Source organism: Aythya ferina (genome assembly GCF_964211825.1).
Source record: "Aythya ferina genome assembly, chromosome: 1".
NCBI lineage: Eukaryota > Metazoa > Chordata > Aves > Anseriformes > Anatidae > Aythya > Aythya ferina.
In genome coordinates, this window is record NC_140296.1 from 97,312,451 (window position 1) to 97,321,644 (window position 9,194).

Consider the following 9,194-nt stretch of genomic DNA (forward strand, 5'->3'; position numbering starts at 1 on the left):
TACACGTAACCAACAGGACTTCAAAAGCAAGTACAAACATAAAAATCTCTCAGAGTGCTTGATTGAAATGAACAATGAAGTAATACTTTGTCAAATAATTCTTAACAACAAATGCAACAAAGAACATTGCAGCTTTCACAGAGCTATTCCATGAATGGAGAGAAGCATTACATTCATCAAAGAAAGTACTAATTGCATGTAAGTCATTTTAATCTCTCTGGATATTGCAGCAGGAAGATTTTTCTTATTAAAATTTCATTTTTCAATGCAAAGTTAAAAATAAAATTGTTTACAATGATATTCTGAAAATAGTACTATAATTGGATCATACTTTTCATTTCACTGCAGCTCAGCTAGTTGTGCCTCATGCTTTTCTCGCCTATCAGTTCCCTTTGGGAAGAGGCTTGGCTCCCAGCACTCACTCACCATCTCAGAGGTTGATGTGTTTTGACTGTTGATTGAGGAAAAGGGAAGATTAGTCAAGAATACTGCATTCTGAGAATGCTGGTGCCTGCAAAAAGGTTCTCAGGAACCATTGTGCAGGTAGATACTGCCAGGTGAAATGTAAGACCAAAAGAGGGCTTAGGTAGCTATTAGTTTATTGCTAATATGTTCACATTCCTAACAGCACAGAAAGCCCCAGTGTCAAGGCAGGTTGCAAGGGAAAAGTGTCAGGTCAGGTCGAGGATCTGCTTAGGGATGTTCCTGCCTCAACTTACACGCTTTTCATTTTGTTAGCAGATTAAATACATCATGCCCACGTTATTACACATCAAACAATACAACACTACAATAATTAGAAGCTGGGGTCATTGTGACCTAATGATCACCAGTGGTGGCAGGATGTTTACTCTGTGAACTGAGGATAAACCATACACAACAAGCTATGTCCTTGACTTCTTGCCAACTTTCCAAGTCCTTCCTTTGCACTAGGTGCCACTGTAGAGGATACATCTAACTAAACTGAGTTCAAGTTTTCAAACACAGGGCAGGGAAAGTGAATGAAATTGTGACCTATTCCATATATCTTAATCTGTAACCTTCCCCTTGGTGTACTGGATCAATCTCCCTTGCATTTCTCTCCTTTCAAACAACCTCCAAACATTGTCTTTCCTCTTACAGCAGTGTATGATGTCCAGTGGATAAGTCTATTTTGGCTCTATCAGTTCTTCACCACGGACTCATCAATTACCTGCCGGATCACTCCACTGACATCTAATAACATTTGTCAGTAATTTAAATATGTGGGTATATTTTAAAAACACACTTCATTTTCACAACTTTTTCTAGCCTATCGTAAGTTGTAGTTTAAAATAAGTCCTCAAATAATCTGTTACTTCAATTAAAATTAATCCTTTAAATAAACTGCAGAAAATTAAAGACAAAGGTGAGAACACTGCTGAGGCTGGAGAAATTCTACAAGGAGATGATATGCAAATAAACTAGAGAAAAAAACTTTCTCATGTATTACTCACACATGTCACCTGTACTGTTGTTGAATCAGGGTCTGAGTGTTTTTCTGATATTTGAGATCTAAGGAAACAATATTTGACAGCCTTTAGAAATGCTTTCTGACCATACATGCTGATGCTGCCAGTGGTCCTTGGGTGGATCCAGATTTGGTCATGCTGAATACAGAGCACACACCCCCTTCAAAGCACACGGAGTGCCCCATAAGCAAGAAACATGTGTGTGCCTACCTCACCAGAAAGGATTAAACTGCGGGACTTTTAAGATAACCATCTTGGCTATTCAATTTTGGTCAGATCCTTATCATTTTACTATCATGAATTTTAAGGGGTGACACTGATACTGATTTTTTTTTCATGTAGAACTTTTTTTTTTTTTTTTTTTTTTTTTTTGTGTGTGTGTGCTGAACCATCTTCTTTTAGTTGACACTGTCCAATAATTGGTCTAATCTTTATTAATACCCATGGTGTTCATCATGGTAACATTAATCATGACAGCCTCATTTGGTATTAATCTAGATGTCATATACTTTTGTAGGAATTCCATTGTAATCCACCATTAATTAGTTTACCGTTCCTGCCAATTCTGATTGAAAATTTAAGCAGTTCAGTACAAAAATCATTCTGAGAATTGTTGAAATCTTTGGTACATTCTGTGTACTTGGTAAGAAGTTTAATGACTATTGCTGTTGCTTCTATTAAATTATTTTCTTACAATACTTCTCATAAATCAACATTTAAATGTTTACTGTTACTTGCTTCATAGTGACATAATTACAATAGTTGTCAATTACTGAGGCATTTTAGGAGGATTTGTTCCCCTTGAGGTGCCTCTGCTCTTCTCATTCAGCCTGACGGGTGGCCATGGATGGGGCAGTAGCTTTTTAAGCATGCATAGTTGTGTTTGCAGGCATTGGCTGATCATGACCTTAGTCAACTTACATATTCAACAAATATTCAACTTAATTCTAAATCAGAGACTTCAAGTAACAATTTGAGATGGCTTTCAGCAAATCAGAGACTTAAGTACTGACTGGTTGAAAACAGTACTTACAATTTCTTACCTTTTCTTCAGTTCATAGCTTGTCCCTCCAATTATTAAACCTGAACCACTTAAACCACCAACTAAAACTCTGCTTTAGCAGTCTTTGATCCACTGTTTGCTATTACCTTCTTTTTCCTTGCGTTACACAGTTGTCCATTTGATGCTCCCAATCCACTAATAACATTTCTCAATAAACCCAGGAAAAAAACATATTTTTTAAATCTTATGGTATTGGTGTCATGGTGTCTCTCACTACCTTTCATGTGATTTTCTAATGGGACTAAAAGAGATTTCTGTTTTTTAATTAGTTTTGTTTGTTTGTTTGTTTGTTTTTTAACAGCAATGTTTCAATGCAACATCCTAGAAGGCACATTATTACAACATGGAGTAAGGGAAGACATATCCATGGAACAGGAACCAGGACATAAAGATATTTGAGATAGACTTCTTATACATTATGATTCATTCAACCATACAGCCTTTTCCAGTGTAACGGATTTTGCCATCTAAAATGAATAAGAAGTTATGTTGAATTCATGGAGTTTCCGTTCTTCCGTCAAATAGAAGATCAAGCTTCTGCATGTGAGTCCATACAATTCAAGTGCAGCTCATGTGGCACCTTGAAAGAAGAATGCTCTGCTTATGTCTAATACTTCTAAGAAGTCACCCAAGCTTGAATAAGCTGTAATTTTACATATAGTCCCACCCAGGAAAATATAACTCAGCACTGCATAGAGACCACAGTCCAGCTTCCACTTTCTAACTTTGGTTGCAAAGTATACCACTTTGGTGTACTGCATGTGTTGCACTGTAGCCTAGAGACAATGGGAAACACAACAGACCTCCCTTTTTGACCTTCCACTACCCTTACAACTTACACATCTAACACAATATAGTCTCAAGCTACAGAGCAAAATTCAGGCAAAAGTTTTATGCTTCAGAAAATGCATCTAAACTAAGCTGGGCCCAGTCATTTCTGCAGCTTTGTGAATAAAATTCTGTGAATTTCCAGTTATTTATAGCTATGTAATAGAAAGGGAGTAACTGTCTCTTGGCTAGACAGTTTCTTTGTCGTAGGAAAATGAACCCCCAGGAAGAACGGATTCTAAATTCTTGACCTCTCTTACATTGCTACTTGTGATAAATTATTTCTATGACACCCAAATACTCTTACACTTTTTAAATAGACCAACTGGCTAAAAATGTACAACTCTGCAACAGAAAATACGTTCATTTCTTGTCATGTATAAAAACATATAATACTTTGGACTGACAAAAGTGTTTCTATAGCATTCAGAAAGAGTAACCAGACCATGAGGTAGACTGACAGCTGACTTAGATACTCACCAAAAAGGTATTTAGCTACACAATTAACCTAAAATGGTTGGGAAACTTTTAGAAAGCCAAGTATAAAGGAAATTAATTCCACCCTAAAACACTTCTGTGTAATTCAGATTGTATCCACTTCATATGCCTGCCAAGAAGAGGGATGCAAGAAAAAGCCATTCTCCCTCTGTCAGTTTAGCATTAGTTGAAGGTCCCCAGCCAGAAAGACAGTTATATCAGAAAAATTGTGCCATCTTGTAAATATATGACAAATCATGATTTTACAGGGAAAAGCTAATGGATGCTACAATGGCATAGCAATAAGACTCTTAGTAAGTATTGCATGAAGCCATACATTAAAAGGTACAATGCTACCCATACATTAAAAGGAAAAATTCTGTCATAGTAATAATGTATAATTATACCTTCACACTTATATCACCTCAGATTGGATACCAAGGAAGGTAAGACTAAATACCTTCACTTTACAGTTGGCATACCACAGAGCAAAATATCACTCTCAAAGTTGCATAGTGGAACACATAATGAGTTCAGGTGGCCTAAACTATTTTGGCTTCAATATATCATTCTGAATCATCACAAGCAAAATATATGAGATTTTGTGCAGAAGAAAAGTGTTTTATGGATCTCTGTCTGCATGATGCATAAAAGAGCATTATTACAGAATTCTGCAATCTAGAATACCTGTTTGCCATTCTTCAGAGTCTGGGGAAAGGAAACAGTTTTAAAAAATGACAGATGAGAAGAAACATTTCCCCAAAACACTCAAGATATTGCAATAGTAAAATTGTATTCAACAGTACCTGATTTGACCCAGTGTTTGCCCACAAATGTAACAGAGCTCATCAGTGATCCCATTCTTTCATCCCATTTTAGGATACCCAGATATAGCAACCTGCTTGCTTTATTTCCAAACATGTTGTTTAGAGATTTATATATATTGTATTTACTGAAATCTTAGTGGAGAAGAAGAGTATGACACTTACATGTCTAGAACAATAGAGAAGTAAATAAGAAGGTTAATAGTCAGCTATATCCTAAAACAGTGTAATTACAAAATGAAATCTTTTTTGCAAAGTTCTTTGCAATTTTTTGGATCTAAGTGTTGCACCAGGGCAAGGGATATTGTTCTGATATCTTAGCTGAGGGACACAATAAAGTGCACTCTCTGAGAGCTAAAGGCATATCAGATGCCATGTGTGCCACCAGCAACCTGGAGAAGGATGAATATGTAGTCAGGTCATGCTAGATAAGTGAATGTGGGTTTATAGGCCTGGGAAAGGATTTGGGCAACTTTACAACCTGCAGGGAATGGCTTGAATGACTTATAAGCAGCAAGAAAACTCTAAGACTGAAATACATTTTAAGCATGTAATCTCCCATCATGTGGTATAATGCAGGAAGCTGCTTGAGCTTGGAGGTGACAGGGCTTATTCTCTTAGCCAGAGCTGGTGCGTTAGCAGGAGATTATTGCTGTGCATGTAACAGGAAAGGAAAAGGATTGCAGTGCATGTGACGTAGGAGAGAAAGGTTATGCAGCATGAGCTAGAGAAGGAGAAAGGTCTACAGGCACAATGGAAGGAGAACGTGACAATCCCCGTGACTAGTAATGACAGGGCTGGCATCTTTTGTAACAAGAAAGATCACTTATTTAAAGTTGAAATCACAGCAACTGACTCTTAGAGGAAACAATCACTGAACATTCATTATGAAAAAAAAAATAATAATAAAGTGTTAATTTGTGAAACAGATTAGCACCTTTTAGAGTAAAATAAGCATTTCTGTGCAGCCCTGTACAGTTTACTTTAAAGTACTGGTTCATTTGGATATGCGAAAATTCCAATGCCCTCTTGATGTATTGCTTAAGTCCTCAAAAGCAAGCTGACTCCACCACTTTCACTAGCACTGAACCTTGCCATCATTTTTCAGAATCAATACCTAGAGATGTTTCCAAGGCATCACAATAAAATTTTGGCATTCTTACAAATGAGAAAGCATCCTCTTTGGATCTGCAGGTGTGTGCTGCCTTTTAGGTAGATATTAGCTTCTAAATCTTTCATACCTTTTAGAGGAATAAGAAAGAACTACGTTACTTACTATGCACTTCAGACAACCGTTGGTGATACAGAAGATATTTAGTAAGGTCCAGTGCAGTATCAACAGTCCATTTATATTTTTCCAAATGATATAAAAAGTCATAAGGCTGCAGATCTCTCCAGTAAGACTATCACATCACACCATGCATCTAAGAATGAGCAGCTGCTAATTCTGGTTTTGTTGCATTCCATGTCTAACACATCAGCTTTTGTGTGTCTTTTTTTTTTTTTTTGGAGGCTGGTAGGGAAAGGTAGGGGGACAGGGTAGCAAGACAACAAACAGTTAAACAGGAAAAAGTACAGAAAAGATATCTAATGGTTCTAACAGAATTTTAGCTAGTGTCATTATCAGAGCCTCAATTTAACTGTGCTACTCTGATTTTCACAAAACTAGCTTCTTATCTATTAAAGATGAAGCTGAAAGCCTCATTTCTTTGGCCTAGTTACTTGCTAGAGCTTTCTCTAGAGATGCAGCATTCCCAGTTACTTTAACAGCACCATTCCATCAGAGTTTCTTTAAACCTTAGATATTTCACTTCATATTACCTCTACCATCAAGTTGCTTTGTTTAGCAACTTTGAAATATTATGTAACTCCAATTTCTCTTGTCCCCTTGAACAGAAAATATTGCTATTAATTCTTTTGCAACTGTGAATCTAAGCTATATCACTTCTTCTATAGACTGTTTTCTAAAGTTGATAGAAAATGCAGCAAAGGCCTTTTCCAAATTTAAATTCAAGAATTTGTTCCAAATGTAGTTCTACTCTATTGGTCTTTAGGTAATATATCAACTAAGACACATATATTTAAAGAAAACATCGGATGTACTGAAACTGACAAGATGCTGATACAGTCTTCTGAGCATTTTCAAATCTGTAGACTGAAATCACTACAGAATTTAGACATGCATTAAAAATGTAAGGCTGAATTCAATCGTAATGAGAAACTTGTTTGTTTGTTTTGTTTGGTTGGTTTTGTCATGGTATTTTATCTATATGAATCTAACTTCAGCTTTGTATCTCTTCTCACATATTGCTCAGAAGTTACTCAGGTAGGAAAAATGTATGTTCAGCCTAATTGTCAATAACACATGAAACACATGTTAAGATTTTTTGGAACAGTGTGAGAAAGTTTATAACTATATCCTCTGTATTCACATTATGAAGCATTTTAATCTAACCAATTAAACTAGCGCTGATAAAATAAATTCTATTCTTGTTCGGGATATACATCTAAGGGCTGCTAAATGAAAAGTGACTGTCACACTGGGCAAAACTGCTAAAAAAAATTCAAGTTCTGCAGATAGTGAAAAAAAAAAAAATGAAATCTTATCTTTCTCTGTAGTTTGAATTTAATTCAGATTCCTGTTCAGTTCTGAATAAAGTCAGTGGTCATTCTTCATTTAACTTCAGTAAGCTACAGATCAAGCTCAAGAATCGTTTTACTGCCATTTTTAATAATCATTTTATTGCCATTGTCTCTGCTGATGTAAGAGACCTGCAAATGAATAACCTTTGTTTCTAAAATTTCATACACTGATAGATCAACTGTATGACTTCTAATTTAAAAAGTGAGAAGAGAGACCTTCTTAAAGTGTGAAAACAAACAGAAACTTTCAAACATTAACAGTACAAGAGTTGTAAGCATTAAGGATCCTTGATTTTGCTTCTGTAGTGAAGCTTAATCAATAATTTATTAGTTGTCCAACACAACTGACAGTCAGTGCTTGGCAGTCAGCTCTAACTGTGTTTACTTTTACCATCTGTGCATACAATGTCAAAACAAGCCAGTCTAGGATGAACAGGTATTATTTCAGACAAAACATGTAAATTTCAGGTGACCAGAACATTATTATGTCTTCTCATTAGCTTTTCCTCTGTTCTGGCCAATGGCTTGCCTGGGTGCTTCACCTAAGAAACTGAGCCCCTATTCAAAAGTTTTGACAGAGATATCTGAATCCAAAGACTTTACCTGACACACAATGATAACCTTACCTTTTGGGCTGAAGATTTTCAGGGTGTTCTTAAAAAGTTCAAGTGTCATCCTCAAGGTGATCTTTATAATCGCAGACTCTGGGAAAAGACAAGCTTGAGGATGCTACAAACTCAGGAAGGATTGTGCATTGGCAATTTTGCTACACGGGAAGTTGCTGCAACATAAACTCAGTGTTTGTTACAGAGTTATGCTAGTGAATATCCAAAATTAGCAGCACTGATAGAGCTGTTTGACTGCTGAATATGCTTACTGTATACCATCCCACTTGTGGAAAATAGCAGAAAGTAAGCATCAGATCCTTGGCAGAGCACTGGATAACTTAATTCTAAATAAGACTTAACCGATGATGAAAACAAGCTTTATTCCCCAAAGCAAAGAGATGCTTCCTCCTCCTTTACTGCTGACCTGGAAAGCATGCTGTAAAGGTAAACATGTCAATCACTTTGAACCTTGTTTCATCAAATTTGGCTGTAAAAAGCTGAATAGCTGCTTTGGGTCAGCTCATACAATGACCTCCATCTTCTGTATACTAGTAGAAAGACAACCATCTCTGGATGACAACAAGGCAACTGAGGATAGCCTAAGGTCTTCCAACAAATAGGTATGCAATCCTGCATTTATCAGTGAATGAAAACTTCTGGATAATGCCTCCTTGGGTTGGCTTCTCAGTCAGATGAGGTTAAGCTTCACTAGAGACCTTCAGTTCTCTAGTGAAGGTGCATTCCTTTGTCATGCTCTGAGAAACATTACCAAGGACAGAAAAATAAATAGGCTAGGTTCAAGTACAGAACCTTGTTTGAGTCCACTGGGAACAAGAAGCTACTCTAACATGGGGGATTATGGGCTTTTACATCATCTTGAAAAGAGCAGATGAGGTTACAGATTCTATCAGACTAGCCTGGCTTACTGAAGACTTGCAGACTGCTGAGTTTTGAACACGAAAATCAAATAGTTTAGTTCAATTAGCAGCACTTACTGGATTCTGATCTGAATGATGGATTCTGATCTGAAGAAATATGAAGATACTGATTGCTGAAGCTGAGAACATACTGGGAGAAGTAGTAACATATATTTTCTCTCTTATACTAACCCATAAACATCCACTAATAGCCACTCCAAGCCAAAACACTGGACAAAGATGGATCATTTATCTTAGAAATCACTGAACTCTTCCTAAACTCTCTGCTTTTTCTAGGTTTGCCTGTCCAGAAGTAATTATTTCAGTGTTACCACAGACAGTCC